Source organism: Cottoperca gobio, chromosome 4, assembly GCF_900634415.1.
Source record: "Cottoperca gobio chromosome 4, fCotGob3.1, whole genome shotgun sequence".
NCBI lineage: Eukaryota > Metazoa > Chordata > Actinopteri > Perciformes > Bovichtidae > Cottoperca > Cottoperca gobio.
The window spans coordinates 17,399,564-17,423,913 of record NC_041358.1 but is presented as its reverse complement, the minus strand read 5'-3'; the positions used below and the strand labels follow the sequence as shown (position 1 = coordinate 17,423,913).

The following is a 24,350-nucleotide window of genomic DNA, read 5'->3' as shown; positions in this document are numbered from 1 at the left end:
ATTATCGTCGCCCAGCCAAACCTCTCTCCACTCCTCCTCCACGTCCTTCCGTCTTCAACACAATCATTGCCCTATCGTTTACAGTGTGCTGCTAAATGGTAACATCAATAGACACATCCATTAGCGGTGTAAGTCCTTTCCTCTCTGATTCTCAAGTGCTTTAATAGCTGACACACACACACACACACACACACACACACACACACACACACACACACACACACTCATGCCGCACCTCGGCCAACTGTTAACCAACCTTGTGCAGGCTAGGCCGAATTGATGGAATGTGTCATTACAGCTGGTTAGTAACACGGTTGCTTTGAGGGCGGTGGCGTCATTTAACCTGTAGCTAGAAACCACGAGTATCGGGCTGCTTTCCTGATTTTAAGTAGCTTCTTCTTCTTCTTCTGTCATTTATGCATGTATCTATTTTTCTCATGTTGACTACTATGATGTAATATTTCTGCGCTGTACTTTTATTGGTATCAAATATCATCTTTTATGGCATTCACAGCTCATGATAACTGAAGTCTTGTATGAATTGCAACAAAAGAAAATCACTTTGGGAGAAGATTTTACCTGAGAATGACCTGCCAGACATCAGGGGGTTGAACTTGAATTTTGCATAAAAATGAAATACTACTGTGTTATAACCATTAATAATAGTAGCCAAACTCATACGGACATTTAGGCCATAAGATCATCTTTAAAAACATGACTCCAACACTTGCATGATACCAAAGTGGTAACTTCTTTTCTTCTCTATTTTAGTAGTAGTTTTTTAGTGAGTTTTGTTTGCATACCTCAACGTAATAACCAGAATCCTATTGGACAGATCAAAGCAAATTAATGATATTTAGTTATGAGTCATTTTGTTCAAAACCTTTCATAAAATACACAAACATAGGAGGTTCACTGATCATAAAAGGACAAACTATCATCCTAAATGTAATTTGCGAAGGCCAACAAAATAAAAAAACTAATCAATAAAAAGAGGATTATCTTATTTAGAACTGCATTAAAACCTTGTTAGCCTTTGTCTGAACTTTAGTAACTGTAAGTAAGTATGGGCAGCTGTTTGACAGTTTAATGAACATCAAACTAAACCCTGCTCGAAACCCATCTAAAACAGTAGCGGAATGAGAAAAAGATAAGGAGGGGCAAGAAGGGTAACTACAGCGAGTGAGAGGGAAGGAAGGGTTTCCCACAATGCCGCCCCACACGCACTGTAATTTCAGCTTGCATGTTTTTTTTTGGATGGAGGGCGAAGCAGGATGCTGGGAAGCCTGGGAGGGGCACAGGGTGGGAAGGGGGGGGGGGGGGGGGTTGGATATGGGGGTTTGTGGGATATGTGGTGTGGCTGTTAAACCTTACTTGACTTAAGATTGGTTTTGACTGATGGAAATAGAAAAATATGAAGCAGGCTTTATGTCTTTGCACACACAGAGACACACTACAAATGACATGCATGACAACAGACACACACACAATTCAAATGAAAATAACATTGCATGAATGAAGATTTGTTTAAAAAATTAGACATCCAAATTTGATTTAATTTAATTTTCAGAAGTTAAATGACTGAATTCAGCTAATTACTTTTTTAAATGACTGAATTCTGAAAGCCTTTGTGGAATACAAGTAGTCAATTTGTCTTTACATTATTCAGAGGTGAAAATAGCAGTGGATAATGAGTTTGTTTCCTCACATTCACACCATTATTATGCCCCTAACTCGGTGGTCCCTGATTCTTACCGTATCAGGCATGTGCGTGTGAGTCAGAGTAGTGGTAGACCGCAGACAGACTCTAGGTGCCGTTGTACGTGTGTGTTTGAATGCGTGCCTCCTTCATGTCTGGACCTGGACAGAAAACAAACGAAGGAAGAGAAGAAAGCACAGGATAAAGTCAGGTGTTGTTTGGTAAACCATGTTATTAAAATGCCATACACACACACACACACACACACACACACACACACTGTGATGTGCAGTTATCACTGACTGATGTGTGTAAGAGTATTAGCTGTAATAAGTCTACACTTTCATGTCATATGTACAACAAGCCCACTCACAACCCAATTCCTATTTACACTCTGGGTGGTCTTGAGAAACAATGACAAGCAGCCGCCGCGTGTGTGTGTACATTAACACATGATTCATCTTAGAAAAAAAAACCTTTGGACATAGGCTAGGTGGCTTAAAGAAAAATATGTGGATGCCCAAGAACAAGAGCCCGCTTACACAAACATATGGAATCAGCCTTTGAAGCCACTTGTAAAATCAGATCTAGATGAAACATGCAAGAGATTGTGCACTGCGATGGCTTTTATGTCTCTTCTGATAAAGCTGAAATGCCACTAATGTGCTTTTACGTGGTGCCCTAAACACACAAAAAATAAAAAAATAATGTCTGAGTCTGACATGCCCACATCACGATGAGGCTGGGAGTGATGTGCACTGAGACAGAATGAACTATCAAAAAGAATTTCCAAGTATAACATCTGAAGTTGACCAGATGGCAATTCAACGCAACCTATACATGATTTACTTAGTTTGAAAAAAGGATATTGAATATACAAACATGTATTTAACTTCTTTTGATGAGACATCAAAAGCAGAGTATTACATAAGGATATAACATCATCCATGTGTATAACGTCCGTCTGTTCTTTTAGGAGAAAAGTCAGTCCTGGTTTTTATTATTATTGCTAGAAGTAGTAGTAGTATTGAATCACATGACAGTTTTTCCATAATGGATATTCTCTGCATCCCTGCATCTGATGTTTTCTTTGATTCGAGTGCTATTTGGTCTCCCATCGTGACTAATAATGAGTCCCACTGTGTACTCTAAAAAAAACTGCGGGTTCATTTGTAGTTAATAAGCACATTAAAGTTTCTGTGGAAGACATTCATCCCAAGGTTTCTTTTTTTTGCTACTTGCTGTTGTTTGTAGTCCTCTTTGCGTCGGGAACCTTGGCAAAACCTCTAGTGACTGGTCATAGTTAGATGTGGCATGGCGAAGTGCTTCTAACAAAAGATATACGATATAAGTCTAAACGTGCTGTGTTTTAGCATGCTGTGTATGTCCTAACCAGTTCCGTCTTTGGTTTGTGTAAACACTGTAAACCGTGGCGTCTTGAAACCTTTAATGTGATCCAGGACCGAGCCCATCATCCTAAACTACACATTTCTGTGCAGAGTCGGAGGCCAACGTCAGCCTTGACATTGTATTACATGTAGTAGTAATACTGTATGTTAGGCTACCATCAGTCTTCCTTTTCTTTCATATTTCAAGCAGTGAGTCCCATGTATTCTTTAAAGCAGTCTAGATACAGCTTTATGAAACCCACGCTAGAAAAACAACAGCTGTAATAAATGGACCTGAAAATTCCTAGAAATTATATGTACAATCTGAAAACCTATTTTCAAATAGAAACAGGCACAGGAAGAAGAAAAGATCTGTCCAATGGTTGTCAAAGGGTGGCTTGCTAACATACTGAAATATTATTCCTCTGAATTCCTCTCAACATTCATAGAGAAAGAACAATGATTGACCTTGGGCAAATGAAAAATTGCCTCAATTGTTCATACTTCACTTTGATGTTAAATACAGTGAAACGGCGCAACACAGGAAAGCTGCTCGCCACAGCTGAAGGAGAAATTAAACCTTTTATGCCGCCTAAGAACTGCACCCCTCATTTCTCATACTGAAATCCCACTCTGTTCAATTGCCTGCATCTGCCAGAATATGCAATTTACTATTTCCGTCTCGCAGAGGAAACGTATCCTTCAGCTACTGCTTTCTTTTCTATGTATGTATCTTCCTACAATCGGTATGATTTTTAACCACCTCCTGCATCATTTCTCTGCCACCTCTCCATTTCTTTCTCTCATTGTTTTTGCTCTTTCCCACTCCCATCACTCCCTTTCTCTGCTCCAGTAAGCAGACTTGCTGAACCCAGGGAGGGGACCTCAGTCATTAAGATCCCGGCACGGAGTCACCAATTCATACTCTCATTAACAGATCCATGTGCTGCTCAGTACATAAAAAGAAATATGGGGCCACCCACGTGTTTAGGGCCCCTCAAAACATAATGCAACAATAAAAGATCTGTTCTCTCTGCCGGCTAAATGAGCCAATACACGCGAATGGAAAAACAAAAGTTGCAAATTAACGGACGCCTCGATGGTACACAGGGTGTTTATGTGTTAATGAGAAGATTCCATGAATCAGGATTGAGTGTTGTGGGATTGACTGGCCTTTTCCACAAAATGAAGGAAGTCTTGTATAAATTACACTTAGTTTCCAAAATGTGTCAGAAACGAGTGTGTAAGCCAGTTAAATGTGTTGAACTGTATGTTGACAAAGACAAACTGTGCTGTTAAGAGGATGTTAAATCCTGCATATATACTGATTAGCACGTGAGTTTTAAACTGCGAGGTGCCGTGTCAGTCGTGCAGCACTGATGCGAACACCTAATTTCTAGTGACACGGGTGACATTTCTCTCTGTACTGACTGCTACAGGGTCAAGCAAATAAACCCAGCAAGATGTTACTAATGAACACCCTCTTGCAATTTGAGGTTCATTGTGTACTTGTGGTCCTGTGCATCCCAAACATTGCAAGTTAAAAGTTTAACTTCCACTGGGCCACCCAGGGTTGAAATGTAAGACTCTCTGTAGAGTAAGAGACGTATGCTCTCTCCCAAAAGGCTTCGGTGCAATACATAAAGACCCACATGAAACTGTAACATGCTTAGATGGGCATTGACTCATTGTTGCTCTTTGTAAAGTAAAGGAATCATTTGTAAGTGTATGTCTGCAGACTGCTTTGATCAATTCAGATAATTTTTAATCTACTGTGCCACGTCCAAACAACCAACAGGGGCACCAGACAAGGAAACAAGTGACATGGCGGGTTGCATTTCTTTTACCTTTTATGTCTGAACATACACTGATCTTTGTGCTTTGACAGTATATGTCTGTGTAACATATTGTGCTTGTTTGTAATAGAACTAGCACAGGCATGTAGAGCTAGACCACCCAGAGCAGTTACCCAAACACCCTCCTTACTCACAAAAAAAAAAGAGAAAGAAAGTCACTAGTCTTAATTATATCCATTCTCTGGGCGTGTCTCTCTGCCCAAAACAGACATCAGAGCCACCCCCACACACACACACACACAAACAGGCCACAAACCTCACCGAGTCCTTATGGAAAGAACTCTTTGGTGAACACATTGACCTTAGATTGAAATAAACCGATTCAGTACTGTGAGGAGGTTATTTTCATTGAGGTTACAAAGACAATCTGACTTTATATTGTTTATTGTTGGATTATCTCCTCCTGTACCCGGAGACAAAGATCCCAGACTTTTAAAGTTCCCGCAGAGGTTCTCTTGATAACAAAATCTGCAGGATGGTAAAAACAAATGTGTGAATTCTTTACCATATCAAAAGAGGTGGGATGAAATACCAACACTATCAAAACATGTACAAAGCCAGGCACTTAGATGAAAGAGGAAAAAAATAAAAGAAATCTTGTGTGCGAGTACATTGTAATAAGAAGGCGTCTGCTCCAGGGAGGAGGTTGTTGTGACTGCTCTGTTCTTTTTTTTATGATCTATAATTTTCGAACTGGCAGTGTGCGGGGGTAACGTAGTGGTGTCCACATAGAGACATAAAGACATAAAGAGAGAGAGAGAGAGAGAGAGAGAGAGAGAGAGAGAGAGAGAGAGAGAGAGAGAGAGAGAGAGAGAGAGAGAGAGAGAGAAAGAGAGTCTTCAAGCAGAACCCCATCAGCTATCTGTCAGACAAACACTCCCAGGGCTTTGATCATCTGCCCACTTTTCTCTCTGCATTTTTAGTTTTCAGGCAAACAACTGTGATGTTTAGTTGAAGTACAATGAGGTCCCAAGCCCCTCCCCGAAATAGGACTTGTAAAATATGGAATGCTACAAAAAACAAAACAAAAGAGCTAATTTAAGATGGACCAGGCTAAAAATAAACAAAATGGCCATCACTCCTGTCAACTCCTTCCTTTCTTATGTTTTCAATATGCTATCCACCAAGGATCAAGGGGTTAATCTGCTTTTGTTGTATTTTAGTGGAGATGCTATCGAAGGCCATTTGTTCCAAGCAGCGGGGCTAATGACCCTGAGCCGACGCTTGCCGTTTGGCCGGGAAGAGCAAGGGAAGGTAAGTAACCTCATATATTCTCGGGGGCTGAGCTAATGAGAGGGAATGGGAATACGAGCTACGGTCCATCATCTACTTAGGACCTAGACAGCAGTGGCTTCGTCCTCCCCTGAGTGTACACACGCACACACACACACACCTAATATTATTCCTGTTTTGTTAAGTAAATGTACTATGTTTAGCGTTTTGTCATCAATAAGTCGATACCCCATTAATTCTGAGACATTGGTATTATTACTGTAACCAATAAGTTATGTCATCGACACAGCTGGCAGCTTCTTTTGACCTTTTGTAGATTTTGTCAGTCTGCTTATATTCTTCACTGCACAACGCATTACAAAAGATTCTTCCAACACTAAAAAGAAAGTAAAATAAATACAGTACAACACAAACACCGGTGGAAAAGCCACCAGTCTTCTGGACACTTATATAATACGATTTTATGGAATACATCACCATAAATCTACACGTACCACCTTTTAAAAGTTTTTCAATAGCTTTTGCGTTGTAACCTAAAGATTCATCATAAAATAACAATATAGGTAAACAACAGTTTCAGGACTCTGTGCATTCTTTATATCTATCAAACACAAATGCATGCAGAGAAGAGGTATAGCCGAGTGTGGATGCCACGGCCATGTGAGAATGAGAGAACTCTGATGCGATGGGAAAGCGACAGGGGGTCCACTTCTCTGCTTTTATTCGATTCAAGTCGAGCCTGGCTGCTTTCCCACTTTCACTCCACTGGCACGCATACGAATATTTATGCGTGTGTATGTGGAAAAAGAGAATGGGTACAGGAATAAGTACCATACTGCGCTCTGTGCATATGTGCGTGTGTGTGTGGAAAAGTGTGTTTGTGTGTGTGTTGGTAATACCTCCAATGGCAGACTAATGATAGGTCTTATCGACACCCAGCAGTGAATGCAGGCCTTTGTCTCCTCTCGGGACGCATTATGGAAAGCTTAGGGGGCTGCCTTTGACTCCTTTTCATTCTCTCACCCACTGATAAAACCCAGCACAAACAAGACAACTGTTGTACAGCTCCTGTAGTGTGGCAAGTTGAGACACAATACACCCCATTGCCCCTGCTATCAAAATAAGCGAAAGTTAGGCGCACGGCTCATGAACTCAGTATAAGTCACTGACAAAAGATAAGAATGAACACCAGAATTTGCATTTTGGAAAACAAAAATCCCAATGCCTGAAATGAACATTCATGTATACGGCATATGTAGGATGACTGAATGGAAACCATAAGATGCGTTTAGGGTTACAAATGACAGGATTACAATATTTAATGATTTAAATGTGCATTGCTTGTGATTATATGGCATTTTTGTCGTCATTTCCATCTGTTTGAGCGTTTGAAAAGTTATGTCATCATTAAACATTAAATCAAACATTAAAATATAGAAGACCTAATAATGTTATTTTGTCTGTGAGAAATATGATTCCATCATTCTGCCCACAGATGCATCTATCACATCGCTAGACATCTGGTTAGCCTAAATATAAAATATCTGGATGTAGTTAAAGGCTTTCATTTTGACAGGGACTTTTTTTTTATCTGCTATCTTTTATGATTCATGCTCCCAAACATTTCATGAAACTGTCACAGTTCTCAAATTGATGTTGTCTCATTTTGAAACAGATATAGATATTAATGGATTTTCCATTCAAATGAATTTGCAGGCATGTAGGGAATAATTTAGAACGAACGTGTGCCGTTTACCCTTATTTTCACAAATGAAGCTTTCCTCTGCTTCTGAAGACTCTTAGTTAGCTACTATGCTTTACTTGGGGGTTCGAGGTTTGGGCAGGGTTCCTTAGACAAGCAGTTTACGAAATGAAAATGTTTTCTTTTCCAATGATGTGTTACTTTTCACGTTTTTAAGAGTTCAGCGTACAGCTCATTGGGGAAGCGTAGACATTTCAATGGTAGTTTCCTGCTAAATCAATCTGTGTTCTTTCTCTTATTATAAGGAATGGCTTAAAAAGCACATTATAGTTGTACTGACTCTTCTCTCTCTGTCTTTAGAGTTTTCCTCTTCATCCTCTTTCTGTCATTCTCTATTCACTTTTATTTTCCAGCCAGAGCCAGATAACTCTAAGGGGATCATTAAAAGTACAGAACTTCCCCTTCGCTCTCTGTTCTCTCTCTCTGCCTCTCAACTTTAATCTTAAGCAAAAGAACAATAAAGAATATTCAAACATAGACCTTCCTTGAATTGCTAATAGCAATCCAAAAGACAAACCCCAAGGCCAAGCGGAGAGGATTTAGAAACCTCATTTTGTAGGCAGGTGGAATCCAGACTCCCTCAATCCCATCCCTCGCAGCAATTAGAGAGAGGCCAGGAAATGCAGTGTTTTATGACCTTATAAAGACATTAGAATAATCGCTCAATTGGCCCTCACTCCGACTTCTCTATTTACCAGTTTGACAGTAACTCTACCTTTTTTGGTTCTCTCCACCAACATTGCTTTTCTTTTCTTCTTGATTCCTACTCTCTCTAAAAATCTGTTCTGCCCACCACCATCTTTCTCCATTTTAATTTTCTCATCTCTGCCCCCTCATGCCCATCAATCTTCCATTCATCCTTCCATCCATCCATCCTTCCATCCATCCATCCATCCACCCATCCAGTCATTTTGAATTTGCTGTAGCTTCAAACTCAATAAAAGCTCTCTTTCTAATCTTTAATCCTCTGGTGGTTGGTGGGTGTCTTTGCTGAGGGGGAAAATGCTTTGATAGAGGAGCGCTCCGTTGTTCTAGGCTTTCCTTTGTGTGGAAAAAAATGTTCAACACTTGTCCATCAGGCTTTTATGCCCGTTCCCCGACCGGAGTATTTTCTCCCACCCTCATCATTGTAAACCATCGTCCATCATTTGCGAGGTTATTTTGCGTGAGCGTGAAACTGACAATTACTCGCTCTGTCCCTCGGTCCTGCAGTGAATCAATACGAGTTGACAGAGTGGCTCATTTGCCTGTCATTTCCCCATATGCGTTTTTTGAAATATGACACCGTGCGACACATTGTGGCTTCAGCCTTGTATCCCCGCCTCTGTATACACAAATGGACACCAAAAAGAGTAGCACGGTGCTTCTTGAGTCCAGTAGCTCTTTAAAGCCAGCTTAGACAGACTCGGCTGCTCCTGAAAGACCTTCTTCCACGGGAGCAGAGGGCAGACACACTTGAGTGGAAGAAGGCGGGGAGAAGAAAGAGCAGTAACATGTCTGGATACTTGCTTACAACATCCTGCACAATTTTTCTTTCTTTCTTCCCAAGACTACGTTTTGCATCATTTGACCAGTTTCAAACAGAATGGGGTTGTGTCTAGCCGTACAACTTGGGACTCCACTAATCCCTGTTGGTTGATATATAGCACATCCATCAAAAGAATGACGAAAGAAAAAGGAGAATTCTTCCTCAAACAAGTTCAAAACATACTTCCATTTAAAAACAGCTTTGACTTGTCCAACTGGTGAGATTTGGACAGAGATTTGAAATGTGGGGAATTCCAATCATTAAAACGGATTATCTTTGGCATTGGAAAATCCCTCAGAGGATAGTTTTTGTTTTAATTCTTTTTTCAAACAATCTTTCTGAACCCCCACTACCCTCCCAATCTCTTTCATCATCATCCCCTGTCATTTAAAATGGTTGAATGCCCTTTCTTTGGGGGGGTTGTGGTTGTTAGAAAGATTGGGCCATGCATCAACAGTGTGAGTACCGAAGAAAAAGAGCTGAAGGTAGTTTGAAAATGTGAGAAACGACAGAAGATTGCACAGCTCAGGCAGACTGAAAATAAGTGAGTGAGTGAGTGAGAGTGCAAGACAGGAAAAGCTAGAAGAGAGAATTTAGTTTGACTGGCCATGGTTGATATGAAATGAGTTGAGCTGTACAGAAATAAGCTAAATTGAATTTGTTCTGTCTTCTGCAGAATGTCACTGTGAGGTATTGTAAGCATTTCTCACAGAGGAAAACGTGAGTGATGAAAAAGGATATTTGTACTGGCAGGGCACGCCAGCAAGGCAGTAAGTATTATGTTGCGTAACAGAAGAGTCACAGGTTAATTTAGAGGCAGTTTTCCTGGAAAAGTGTCTTGAACATTAAACTCTAAATGCTCATTGTGCATTCCCATTTGTTGTATCATGATCGTGGAAGATTTTCATTTGGTGTTGTAAGGAGAGAAGGAAGAAAGAAAGAGTGGCACCTTTAGAAAGTCAGCTTTTATAAAATAGATTAATAGAATACATTTCTCCCAAAAAAGACATGGTTGAAATATGGTTGAGGTTGAATAGAGTCTCATCAGAAGAGAGGATGACACAAATTGAGAAAAACAAAATTCTCTTTTCCTCACACTGCCTCTCCTCTTTAACCATCCCCCTATCTGTGTACGGTGGCAGCCATTCTGGCCATGATAGAAAATGATTTACTGTTGCTTTCAGCATCACACAGAGAGAGAGAGAGAGGGAGGGGACTGCTCGCTTTGGGAACCGCTAAAACAATAAGATGGCTCCTTTCCCAGTTTCACTCCATGTTTTGGCTTTGCTGTTTCTAAAGGTAACGGTTTTTTTTTACACCCCTGAAATGTTGGACTAACATTCTAATGGTGTCTGAAATGGATTCTCTGTGTTCTGAGGCAACCAGGGATGGGCTGATGAACAAAGGTGGACTTTGTATGCAGGGGAATATTGTGATGATTAGGATATAGGCTCAATAAGATCAATACTGATAAAGATATTTCCATATTTTAACACATTTTGCTAATGTTTTAGACCAATATTCAGTATTCATGAGCAAAGAATACATAAACTATAAAGATTCAGTATTTTCCTCTTTAGGGTTAATCTAAATTGTTTTAGTTTAAACTATTACTGAATGCAAAGTGATGCATATTGCTGATTTAATATAAAAAGCTAATAAAAACAAATATTTTTGAAAATTCTGAATTAAATACATAAAACAATTACAATTATATTAAAATGTGCAAATATACTTAATTTCAGACTGTTATTATGTTCAGAGATAAAACACTTACAATCTATGTCATCCATTAGTTAGCAACAGTCATGATAACATGAAAACAATCCACTGTTAACCAGTCCCACTTTGTGTACTTTCTGCATTACCAGGAGACTTAAATCATATAAATCAAGAGATATATCAACAAACACATAAATGAGAATGTTCTGGTGGGTTCCTCTTTAGTACAGAGAAATGGATGCAAGTGTAAAACAGAGGAAAACATGGAGACATAAAGATAATAGAGAAGTTAAGGATGCAGCAGGTGACTCAGCCAGGATGGTTGTTCTTCACCGGGCAGCTGTGGCTCGCCGCCAGGGACGAACACAAAAACAAACACAGATGCACTCAAACGCATAACATAAACACACACACGCAGGCATGCAATCACCAAACCCACCCCAGATACACAGCTGACTCAGGCAATCAGGTGGAAGGGCAATAGAGGACAGACACAAGACAATGTATAACCCCGAGGCAAACCGAGCTCTCTTACCTCTCTTTCATCACTCTGGTCTTTTCATTGTTTGCTCTTCTGTTTCCCTTCCTTCCCTCTGCGGTGAAGTCTAACGCTGCTAGCGTTCGTCCTGTTTCTTCTGCTGCCAGCTCCTTTCATAGACAAGGAAAAGGACAGAAAGGGGAAACAAAACTATTAAGAAACAATTTGGAATGGAGACATCTCTACCAGCACCACACATCAAGAACAATATATATATATATATAATACTCCATTTATAGAGTTGGGTGTTGTGGGATTCAAGTTATTGCTTCTAAAAATTCAGTTATCTTTCAAAACAGTTTCTTAAAAAAATGTATGAACAAGATGGGCGCAGAGATTACAAATAGATGTGGTTCATGACCTGAAGAAGAATGTGCAAACATAAATGTTCAAAGTCAAGATATATTTTGTTATGTTGTATTTCATCCCAGGTGTTGGGTAACCTCTTTTTTAAATAGTTGAAAACCTGAGCAATGCTGAGTGACAGCAACCAGTGCAGTATTTGAGTGGAGCAAGACTCCTCAATGTAAGGAGGAGGTTCAAGTTGGGGTCATGGAGCAGTGACTAGCAACCCGTGGCAAATAGGGGCTATAGAATGATGAATATGTTCCTATATGGCTGCATGATTGCAATTTACATTTTTCATACCTGCGTTAGCTTGTTACTATGTCCGTTTCATAGTTCAGTTTTTGTTTGCGGAGGCTAAATTGATGTGTAATTGTGCTGCTCGGAGAATGATTTTATCGTGGCCGTACAGCTTGCTAAATTGACAGGGTTTGTGAGTATGCGTGTGTGTGTGTGTGTGTGTGTGTGTGTGTGTGTGTGTCTGTAGGTGGTGCCTTACACTGCACTGATGAAATTGCTAACAGCTGTGACAGCAGCCATCGCACACGCATACACACTTTTCATCCATCTCATTTTTAGCATACAGCTGCACAGATAAAGCATGAGGGTTAAGCAAATATTGTACAATGGCCAGGAAACAATGAACCATCACCATCCCTCCCCTATCTCTCACACTCACTCACACTAACTGCAGCGTTGCTAAGAGTGTGGCAACTGTGTGTGTGTGTGTGTGTGTGTGTGTGTGTGTAAAAATGACTGGCACTGCTTGTCCTCTTTATTACTGTGAACAGAACAGACACCCCTGCTCCCCTCCCATTCATTTTAATCTCTATTCTTAATGATAAACCTCCTCAGTCACACTCTCGCTCCGTCTGTACCCCTCCACCCGCAACCCCCCCCCTCCAGTCTGGTGTCGACCCTCTGCAAAACCCCAGCGAGGCAGCAACAGTGCTCCTTTGTTTGCCCTTCTCCCCCCTCCTCTCTTCTTGCCCCCTCGCCCTGCCTCGACAGGAACGGCGGAGAAGAGGAAGGGAGGGAACGAAGGATGGAGGGAGGGAGTGATAGGAGAAAAATATGTAGGCGGAAAGGGGGGTGGGGGTCACTTTTGGGGGAAAAAAAGTAGAGGTCTTACAGTCATTTTCAGTCATTCCTGTACTTTTCTGTTCATTCAGCATTACATGGGAGGGGCTTCTCAGAGTGTGTTTGTGGGGAGGCGCGGGGTGGGTTTGGAGGGACTACACCCTTATTGAACCCACCGACTCTAGTTGACTAAGAAACTGAAGAAAAAGTCCTTTGCAGAGGACTATTTCTGGTTTGGACCAGGAAGCTAATTATAACACCAAAGTAAAGCTGGAGAGGAGAATTTTTTTAATTTATTTTCTGAAAGAACAAACACATGAAAAAAGAAAAAGAAAAAGAAAAAGGCTCTATTCCTCGACTTTTACATGGTTCAGAATGAGAGTGACATTCCAAAAGGCAATTTGTAAAAATAGCCTTTAAGTACACAACTTGTAATTTCTCATTTATGCAAAGAAAATACTGGACCTGCCCATTGAGGTTAGTCAAGACATAAATTTAGCTGTTTCATTATGGGACCACTGCTAGGGCGGCAAACCCAGTTCCCTAATAGGATAAATACGGCTCTTGTAATGGTGCCTGGGGCATGTCTCATTTGGAAGTGAGGGAGACAGCACAGTAGAGCAGTGCCTTTTCCCTTTAGCCAAAAACACACATGTGTGCGCACACACACACACACACACACACACACACACACACACACACACACACACACACGCCATGGCAGCTCCAAGGCAATCGGATCATTAACCCCAACTAATCTACAAACATTATGTTTGTAGAAAACTTCTGACCAGCTTAGGGGCACGCACGTATGGCCAAGCCATGCTAATTTCTTCCATGTGCGTGTGAGTGAGTGATACGTTGTCTTTGTAAGCCATGACAACATGTGTGTGTCAGCACTGCTGTGCGCGTCATGTCTCTCAGTATGCATGTGTGTAGACTTGTGTTTCATGGCTGCCAGTGTCTACAGTGTCTGCCGTGACAGACAGAGAGAGAACATGACAGAGACGGCAAAAGAGTGTGTGTGTGTGTGTGTGTGTGTGTGCGTGTGTGTGAGTGCGCTGTGACTGCCAGTGATGCAGCACACAGCCTTGATCTAGACTGCTCCCCTCTCTCGGACACCCCGCTGCGTCTGCTTCATCAATCAATAGGACAGATGAAGACAGACTCCTGCCGCGCTGCGAGGAAAAACGGTGGCTTGCGTATGAGAGTGTGTGTGTTTCTGCATGCAAGGAGGCTGAATGCCCTCAGGGAGAACAAGGCTTCCTGCCCACACAAAGATCATCCACAATATATTTACTTTCCTGTACCACCAGAAAAAAGTCAGACTCCATTTGATAGCTGATTTGCATAAACTGATATATTTACAAGTGTTCTAACCATAACCTCCTAAAACCTCTTCCACGTCTCAATAGATGTAACACAACAAAAGACCTTTCCGTGTCTGCAAAATTCAATTACCTTCCATAATTTTCTCTAACCTTTTGAGGACCCTAGTTTGTGGAAAGTGGTGCAACTAATTTGGAAAGTAGTTATTATCTGCCAAAATCCTCAGATTGAAACTGCTTTGATAGCACAAATATTCTCCTTGTTAAACAATATAATACCAGGCTTAAAAAAAAAGCACCAAAGGATGCGTTTCCATTGGTCAGATGAGACTTTCACCGTGAATCCTTACTCACACACACACACTAATTACTTACTCCCTCAACCCCAACACAGACACAAACAGCCCATTGATGTGTCTATCTACACTCCTTAAAGCCCCGGCTATAAAAAGAACCTCAAGGTCTTATTCAAAAAATCTTTATGAAAAAGGTTTTAACGTACCTTCAGACATAGTCAAATGAGGTGTGAAAGAAAAAAAAAATCAAGTGAACTTGTGATATTTTCATTGTTTGAAATATTTTCCGTCAAATAAAAGGCCTTTGAGACTCTGAACACAGCTATACGAGAAACAGCTAAAACTGCCACTCATAAAAGCTTGTTAAGTCTAAAGTGATTATAAATAGTTTGGTGTCATCAAAACCTGGTGTATTTACCCATCTGCAAAGTAAGGTACGCCCTTGGAGAGGAATATAGTAAGCAATTGTAAATTGAGACAAAGGGATGTGTAACGAGTCATTGCAGTGTACGTTTGTGAGTCATACTAAGCAGCAGTTTGATTTGAAAATAGCTGAGACTGAAAAGGTATAATGTTTCCATAGGTCACAATATGTTTCAGGATATCTAAAGTTAAACACTTTGTTAACCTTTTCAGAAATATGGTTGAGCTGGAGAGGCTTTGTCGCCGCTTGGATGTGTGTGTGTGTGTGTGTGTGTGTGTTTGTGTTTCTATTTCTCATAAATTATTTACAGAAACTACAAATTATGCGACAGATAGTTTAAAAACACTTTACTGCATTTTATTTTCTATAAACTAGTTATTATGGAATACTGGCAAGCTGCTAAAGAAACCTTTAATTGCATTGCATTTGAAGCCCAATTTAGATTTTTGCAGTGAAATCAAAACCATATTTCAATTTCACGATTTCAAGCGAAGTAATTAACATTGAAATTGTAGACTTAGCTGAGCAGAAATAGTAGGAAGCTAGATTTGGGTTTATTTTGTCACTGGGAAGAAGGAATGCGTGTCATTTCATGGTGCTACAAATGGCAAAAGTAAATTGAATGCAAAGCCACAGAAGCCATTTCTCCCACAGCGCCTAAATCCTCCAGAACTGTTATCAGTCATTGGGAGGTTTTGCCTCAGTGTGCAGCAAGACCGTTTTATTTGTTTTCAATGTAACTTGTGATATTTGGCTGGGGCTCAGTGCTCTCTTTGTTAGCCATTGTGTTGAGATGAATGAATCTTTCTTCCAAATTTCATACAGAGATGCACTGTGTGAAGCCTTTGAGACCATTACACTGAATTCTAGACTATGCAGGCACCAGGAATAGGCCACTAATATAAATATATATATATATAGTATTAAGCCTGGATTTAAAGTAAAATTCTACTATACTGTTACACTTCTATATCACAGATCTTGTTTGATACATTTCAAGAGATAGTTAACTATACATTGTTGCACATATTTGAATGTACTTTTAATGGTGTCCAGCGTGGTTCTTTTTAACAGCCTTCACACATCAAGAAGCATTAGTGATAGCGTTGTGAGACTGGAGAAAAAACAATACCGCAGCGGCTCATTGTTCAAATTAGAAAAGAAAACTGTTAAAGAGTTTGATAGACTTCTCACGCTAGCAATCTTAGATTAGCAAAGATGCAAGCTGTAGCTGCAAAGTATTCTGGTTTATTGATGCGCATGTAGAGAAATGAGTACCGCTTCCCCTTCTGTCATGGATGTTTATTTGCATGACTGTTGAAAGTCAGTGCAAAATGGCTGAGCTCATTTTGATTTTGATCGACTCATAACACATTGAATACTGTGCTTCTACCTGATAATATTCTGACAATGTATTTTTTACGCAAAGTCATTTACGGAAATGCCAAAAAAAAAACAGAATGCAACAGCACAGATGGGCCAAGAAATGTGTCGTAATTACTAAAAAAATATAAGGCTATTGTAACAGTTTATGGAGAAAATTGGTTGTATAAATTTGAACCTAAAATGAAGTTACTAAAAAAGAAAAATCTGGACATGAAATCTTGTGTCAGCTCCTAACCCGAGATGCCCTCATTGCATAGGCACATTGTGTGATTTGACATTGTACCAACGCCTGACGCTCAGACAAAGGAGCCGGTGCAGGCCTCGAGGGGGCAGATGACAAACACTCCTAAACCATGGCCAGACATAATCCCCCCCCCCCCACACACACACACCCCAACTCCTAAAAAAAAGCCCACAACAAAACGCACAGCGGTGGGGGACTTATTCAGAACATATTAGGGAGGTGAAGGAGGCCAGGCACTGAGGGACTCTCCCCACTTGGCTGTCCTAATCATCTGAGACAACCTCTCCAGAGGCAGGCCCCCGCCAAATCCCCTTCCCGCCTACAAACCCCCCCCCCCTAACGCATGACCCAGACACATCCAGGAGAGTTTACAAGGTCGGGCGGCCATGAACTGGGGAAGCGGACCAAAATGAACAGCCCCCCGCACCCCCCCGGGGAGCTGTTCTTTAATTGTCCATCTTCTTGGTTCAAATTAAACAAGCTCGAGCACATTCAAGTATCCATACAGACACACTACCCTCCCAACACAGACACCCCTCTTTTAACAGACTGGCACGTTCCATAGAGCATGCCATTGACGCAGAATGATGAGCGAGACCCCATTGTCCCATTATATTGTCTTCAATTAGGCAGGAGATGATGGGAGACAATGAGAGAAGCATTTGTAATCATGAGCCTCCCAAACTCATGCTGGGAAACAGAACTTCATTATGCCCAATGGTCCCTCTTCGACGATAAAACCCAGAATATGTGGGATTCATCCTCAGGAAGTTTTTTCAAGCATAAATGGCTCGGAAAGAAGTGAGTCACCAGGAAATACGATGGGGGGTTCTGAAACTGAAAACAACAACAGATATGAGTAGAGACCAATGTTCTTCTTTTGTCTGCACTGCAAGTGAACGGCAGGTTTCGACCTGAGAAATCACATTCATCCTCTTATTAAAGAAACAGTGCTTTTCTGAGCTAGTTTTCAGGGATGAATTTACAGGAAGAAAAGTGTAGCAATGATGTCTTTTCATCTTCACATTAATGTTGTACAAGCTTAGCTCTGAGAACAGAAGCCCTGGCAGCACTGGTGTCAGCTCAGAGCCATCTGTAGAAATTAGACTTCTTTAAGACAGAGAAAGAAAAACTCGAGAGCGCATTATCTGCCTTTACCTGGAGAGCATTCAGCTGAGACTTGACTCTAACCCGACACCTTGCCGGCTTTGTTGCTCAACCCGTCATTTAAATCACCTTCCACCGTGGCTGTTAGGCTTTGATAGAACTATCCAACCGGACAAATACAGCTTTCATAAAATTGTGCTGTGTGATCGCAGCGTTATTGTTCCCCCATCCCTGACCCCCCCCCTACCCACCCCATCGCGTCTTTCCTCTCTCCTCACGGCACAAAGAGCTAATCTGAGACGAACACTCGCACCAGCTCTGACACATTGTCAAACCAAAACCGGGGTGATTTTATTTTCTTTAAACCATGTAAGTGAAGCATGAGGTAAAAGCCATCATCCATGGAGGACAACAGAGGGGTTAGAGAAATAGCAGTGTATTTTCTGCCTATACACGCTGCGGGGGATTATATATTATGCTCCATTTTACCCATCTATCCCTTCAGCTATTCTACCACATGTACACTATCAGAGAGATGCAAAAACGTTTGGGTTTTTTCCCCCATTTGCAGATGAAATCAGTCTGCGATGGGTGCCAATAGGAGGGATATCTGTCAAGTCGAGCAGCCCTGGGGCCGAACAACCTTTCCTGCAAGGCCCCGCTCCCTTATCTGATTCCCGCAGACAGGATGAGATGATGGTCATGCCAGCCAGAGTCTTTGATTTTTTTTAAAAAGTATATCCCTCTGCTTTCACAAGGCTTTATTGATCGACGACAGATGTCATTGTGTTCCTCCGCAAAAAGAGCGCTTTGAAAATGCTCCATTTGTAAAGTGATCACCCAGATGATGATGGCAGAGAGGTGGACAGACACTAATCCTCTTTTTGGCCCAGTCTCCAACATCGTCTATGATGATTATTTTGCATCGCCCCCATCAAGTTCTTATCACCTGCGGCGCAGATGACATCTTTTTTTTATCACGGGGAGGGGGGGGGTTAGGTTATAATCCACACTTAAGCCTCACTTTTTATGAAGAACAATAGTCAAACATGATATCAACCACATTTAACATGCACTCGTTTATTCACCCATTTTTAATAGGGTTAAATGAAACAATTACTTGCCACAAAAGCAGTCTGGTTGATGCTTACTGTATTTATACAGGACCTTTCAGCAGCATCGATTTTCTGTCTATTCATGAATGTTTTTGACCACAGGCTAAATATTAAATGTGCTCATCGACAGCTAAGGACCTGACACATTCCTCTGTGTTGAACAGCACCACGCAACAGTACAGAGTAGGAAGCATCTGCCTCGTCACTTCACCCAGATGGCAGCAGAAAGTATGTAAATTGGTTCATTAACCTTACAGTGCTTTAACCACTGGGCCATGCAGAGGGCTCGTTCAATCAGAGTTTTCTTGAATTTTATTAACGCCCATTAATGGCATCGGGAAACTTTCCCTAATGGCCTGAGGTGGTTCGCTGCGGTGTTATCAAACACTGTAGTAATTATACATGACATCCCTCTGATTAACAGTCCTGTGATTATTGCAGCATGTCAGATCATCTTTTTTTCTCCCTCTTTAAAGACAGTCATCCATTTTCTTGCCGAGAACATATTACAGAGGAAGAAAAAAAAAAAAAAAAGAGAGAGAGGCAACGCTCCCCCACCCCCAAGAAGCAGGCTTGGATCTTTAACCCCTGACAATAGAATGGCATGAAGGAAAAAAGAAGCAGGGGGGGAGGGGGGGGGGGGGGTGAAAATGTTGGGAGGATCTGCGCTTTCATATGGCGTTTCCCCCCAGTGCTTGCAGAGTGTGTGAGAAATTAGCTTGCAGTGTGTGTGAGCTGCCAGCAGTGAGGGCTTGCACCTGGAGCAGGGAGGAGCATGCAAAGGGTCAAGGGTCACATCATGGGCTAAACAGGATTGGAGTTCTCCATCTTCCTAAGAAGGCCAGACGATCCCTGCGGCTACATTGCACAACATGGGCCATTAACATAGCCCGTCCTTCCATTCCCTTCTCTCCTTCCTCTCTCGTTCACCTCCTTTTCTTTCCTCCTTTGGAAAGGCGCAGTAATCCATAATCCACTCAACTATCAGCGGCTCAATTATCCCTCCCGTTCGCCCATTTTCTCCCCTCGGATGGAGATTCAAAAACAATTAACCTCTTCACGGCTGGGGACTTTTCCCAGGAAAGGGCATGGAGGTAATTGAATGACTCCGCCATTTACATTCCTGACCATGACTTCACTCCTTCACGCATAAATCTGGTTACCGTAAATCCTAATCTGTGCCTTTGTGATTGTCCAATGTCATTATCATGGATGTTGTATTATCACGCTATAAAGACAGTATTTTACTTCAAGCGGGATTTACCAGGACAATTTGTTCATGTTTACATAACACCCTTTTGACCTACTTAAACCTTAATAGATTAACATTATTTGTTGTCAACAATGTTGACAGATTCGTAATTTAGAAAATGATGCCTTCATAGAACCTAAAATAGGGATAATTCTCGAGTCAAACTCAGTAGACAGTGATATCCTGTAAACAAGTACAACTACGACCATTTCACACCAAGTGTCTATAAGCTATGGCGCATCCCCCCACATCCTCAGCCTTCAATAAAATGTTGTCTTCTCCCCCTTCGTTATGGAGGGGCCTCCTATTCATCTCCAGGTAGAAAGCCTCAAAGTGTAGGAGGGAAGAACAGCTTGTTGCACCCATTGAGCTTTTTATTACTTCCCCCTTCAAAGGGTGGTGGCAGATGAAGAGACATCAGAAAACACATACAAACAAGTGGCAGGATTTCTGTCGAAGCTCTGGGCAAATTTTAGCAACACTCCAAAACATCATATCTAAGAAGATTACATTGTTGTTGGTACAGACAGAAAGCCCATTCCAGCTGTTAGGGGATACTCATCTAACAAACAAGAAATGGACATCGTTGACAAAAACAACTCCGAAATGATTTGGCTAATTCCGACTAGAAACAGAAAAACATAACGTCTAACTGTACCTGTTCTGATTGTCACTGTGTTGTCAAGCAAAGATGTCAAACAAAGACTCCGCTCCAACCGGCCATTTTCCATAAAGCAGGCTAGCTTTCTCATCTAGCTAACCCAGCAGCAGCCAAATGATGTAATCCCTAACCAACACATATCGAGAAAACAAAAAGGCACGTACTCCGCAAAAGGAAGACACTCTTGAAGATGAATTTGTCCATCAAAGAAATACACATATCGAAGCATTTTTAACAACTCCCACATCTAATTAATGTTTTCTCTTTCCTTTTGCCCGACTTCAGAAGCCACATCGGATTAAACCCCAACTCAAAGCCGCCCACTGTCAGTGAGGAAACGCGACAGACAGCGTCTGAGGGCCTCATTTAAAACCTCCAGTACGGTAACAATGGAATCTCTGAGCAGGAATTATATTTTACGTTTATTTTTGAAGCTCAAAAGATTCAACTCCCATTCATTAATAATGGGATAATTCTTTTATTGACCCTAATTCTTTTGAATTCCGAAACAAACTTAAGGACGGGGAAAACATCAAGCTTTAGAGCCTCCTGTATGTGGAACAGTGACATACAGCGGCACAATAAATGTAACGCTTCAAAAAAAGAGCCAAGTAGAAGAACACATAAACCCCAGCTAATTGAACAAAATAGAAAAAATAATTAAATAGCTACAGGCACCATGGCCATACCTACATATTCCTGCAGACGCTCGTCAGAACAGCATAGCTGAAATCTCTCTCACACGCACATGCACACACACACACACACACACACACACAGAAGAAGTCTTTGATGTTTCTTCATAAGTGTGTGTATTGCAGCTGTGTGAGTCACCCACACTCCACCATCCAAGATCCATAGGCTACACAGTGGCAGCAACAGTAGCAGTAGCGATAAAAATGCATCCCTGTGCCGCCAACCCCCCTCCCCCCTCCCCCACCCCACACACACACACAAACTCACAAATAACATAGCGTGTCTTGATTATGTATGGAGAAAGGAGAAAGAGGCAGAGGCACGGGCAGCGCCAGCCAGGCCAGGCCAGGGTGAGGATAAAAAAAAAAGAGAAGAAGAAGAAAACCTCAAACAACTGGCTGTGCTCCAGACTGACTGGAACTTCTCTTGATCATTATGTCTAGCCTTCAGGTGTCTGGGGTCGGGCTGACTGTAGGTGGTAGTTAGGTTGAGGGTGGTGGGAGGATTGAGGGGTGGTGAGTGTAGATAACACAGCAGCCAGACAAAGAAGGAATAAGAGGGCTGCCTACATACCACCAGCATCAAGGAAGGGAGGGCGGGAAGCAAAGGGAGGGAGCAACGAGAAAAAAAAAAAAGAGGGTTATAAAAATTTCATTAGACAATCCCTTGCCGAAGTGACTTTCTGTATCGGTTTTCTTTTTCTTTTTCTTTTTTTGTCAGCTCCCCTCCCTTCTTGCTCCTCCAGAGCACCGCCTCAGAGAATGGGGCAGACAGATTTTATAGGTCCTAATTAAAGCCATCTGAAGCCTTTCAAAACATCAAATGGCCCCGGTCCCCCGCTCTTTCCCCCTGATTGTGCAGAAATCATGGAAAATCAGAGGGTACCTATTTTTGCTTTGGTTCCAAAATGTACAGACATTTTGCAAAAGCCCCCCCCCCCCCCCCCCCCCTTTCCTCCCGCCTTGACCCCACCACCTCCTAATTTCCCATCAATAAAAGGGTTCAGTGAATGACATGACCTCATTTGAGTGTCTTTCAAATGTGGTGGAACAACTCATTTCAAAAAAAAAAAAAATTCTGTTTTTTTTTATCTGTGTCTGACCTGGGTCTAAACTTAAGGGACTTTTTTGTGTCACATCCTGCAATGGACATGCCACACAAGGTTATTGAAGATCCACCCTTATCCTGCCTGGAGGGTTGAAGTGAAGTGCAGCCCTGTTTTAGTGCGCTTCAAGTACTCCATTATTTATTTATTTCTCTCTCTCTCTCTCTCTCTCTCTCTCTCTCTCTCTCTCTCTCTCTCTCTCTCTCTCTCTCTCTCTCTCTCTCGCTCTCTCTCCCTTATCCCCCCCTCCTAATTGTTCTCATTGAGTCGTGTGGACCGGTTGCACAGCCTGCCTGCCTGGGGTCAACGGGTGTACCGTGTGCTTTTTTAAATCTATATTCCACGCTATGGCGCTGCGCACAGACTGCCACACATCCAATGAGAAAATTCACAGAGACGCACAAAGAATGTCGACAGTATATAATGAACTTAAATAACTCTCAAGTATGAAGTGAAGTGATATTTCTTTAGCAATACAAGCCTAAAAAAGGTTTTAAATGTTTAATTTGCCTTAGAATATAGCCTTAAAAAACAAAACAGAAAGCACACAGCACAAGTGACACATGCAGTCATGGATTTAAAAATGAGGTCGACTTGAAATAGGACTAGATGATAAATATAAACTACTTATTTCCGGAATATTAGCAATAAATAAGAGATTATAAAAAGGAAAAAAATATAACGTCGCCTACTTACGATTCATTTCAATAACTTCTGGGCGTTATTGTCTCGACACTGTGCCTCTCCGGCCGTTTGGAAACGGAAATAAGTCTGGTCCTCCAGCGATGCGGACTCATTCTCATCGACAGGATGGTCAGCATCATCTGATGGCGAACACGTTTGCATAAGATAACACCTGGGTAATTCTGCCAAAGACAGTGGACGTCCGATTCCGCCGGTGTCAAGTCTTCAGTGATGCCTGCACTCGCCGGGATTGAGTTCTGAGAGGAGAGGGAGCACACAGAAAGGCGTCATGTGAGCAGGGGAGTGGTGCGCCATTGGCCAGTCGAGGATAAGTATAATCAGGCTGCTCTGTGCGCCATTGGCTCAGGACATGAGCGGACCTCCTCACTTGGCTGTGCGCAAGAATGTGAGTGCGGCTCACTGTTCATAATTTTCAGCAGGGGGGGGGGGGGGGGGGGGGGGGGGGAGTAAGTAACAAATTGTTCCAAAGATCTGTATTTTTTTGTCATCTACGACTACGAGTTACACAAAGGGCAGCGTAGGGAAATGCACGTATTCTGTGTCCTCTCTCTAAAAAGAAAGAACGAATGAGGAATGAAATGTCTGGCGAGTCTACATATCAACTTTTGAGTGGCTGTCAACTTGAAGATGTGGGCACTTTAATCTAAATGAGGCATCATTTTTTTTATTATGACCAGGAGCAGTAACTGTATGTGGCAGTTTGATCACTTGGCCAGATGATAATGCTATCTTTCATCATTCGTCAGTCGACCTTCATTCAATATGTAGTTCATATAAGAATCTTTGTCAGTGGTCTGATGTTGCTCTGATAAAATGTTTGTGTGTTTTACTGTGAAATACATTTCAGTTTTCCCAACACACATGCATACATGTATCTGAT

The 24,350-nt window shown here is 41.7% G+C and overlaps 1 long non-coding RNA gene across 1 annotated transcript in view; it reads right to left on the bottom strand.

The window, feature by feature from the left end:
- The window catches only part of LOC115007595 (uncharacterized), a 28,993-nt gene extending 5,313 nt beyond the window's left edge, over positions 1–23,680 (bottom strand). The window contains exons 1-3 of the long non-coding RNA XR_003832195.1: positions 23,462–23,680; positions 11,724–11,836; positions 1,756–1,860 (exon numbers count right to left, since the gene is read on the bottom strand). This is a non-coding gene — a long non-coding RNA (uncharacterized LOC115007595). The remainder of the gene's footprint in view (positions 1–1,755; positions 1,861–11,723; positions 11,837–23,461) is intronic.
- Positions 23,681–24,350: the final 670 nt, after the last annotated feature.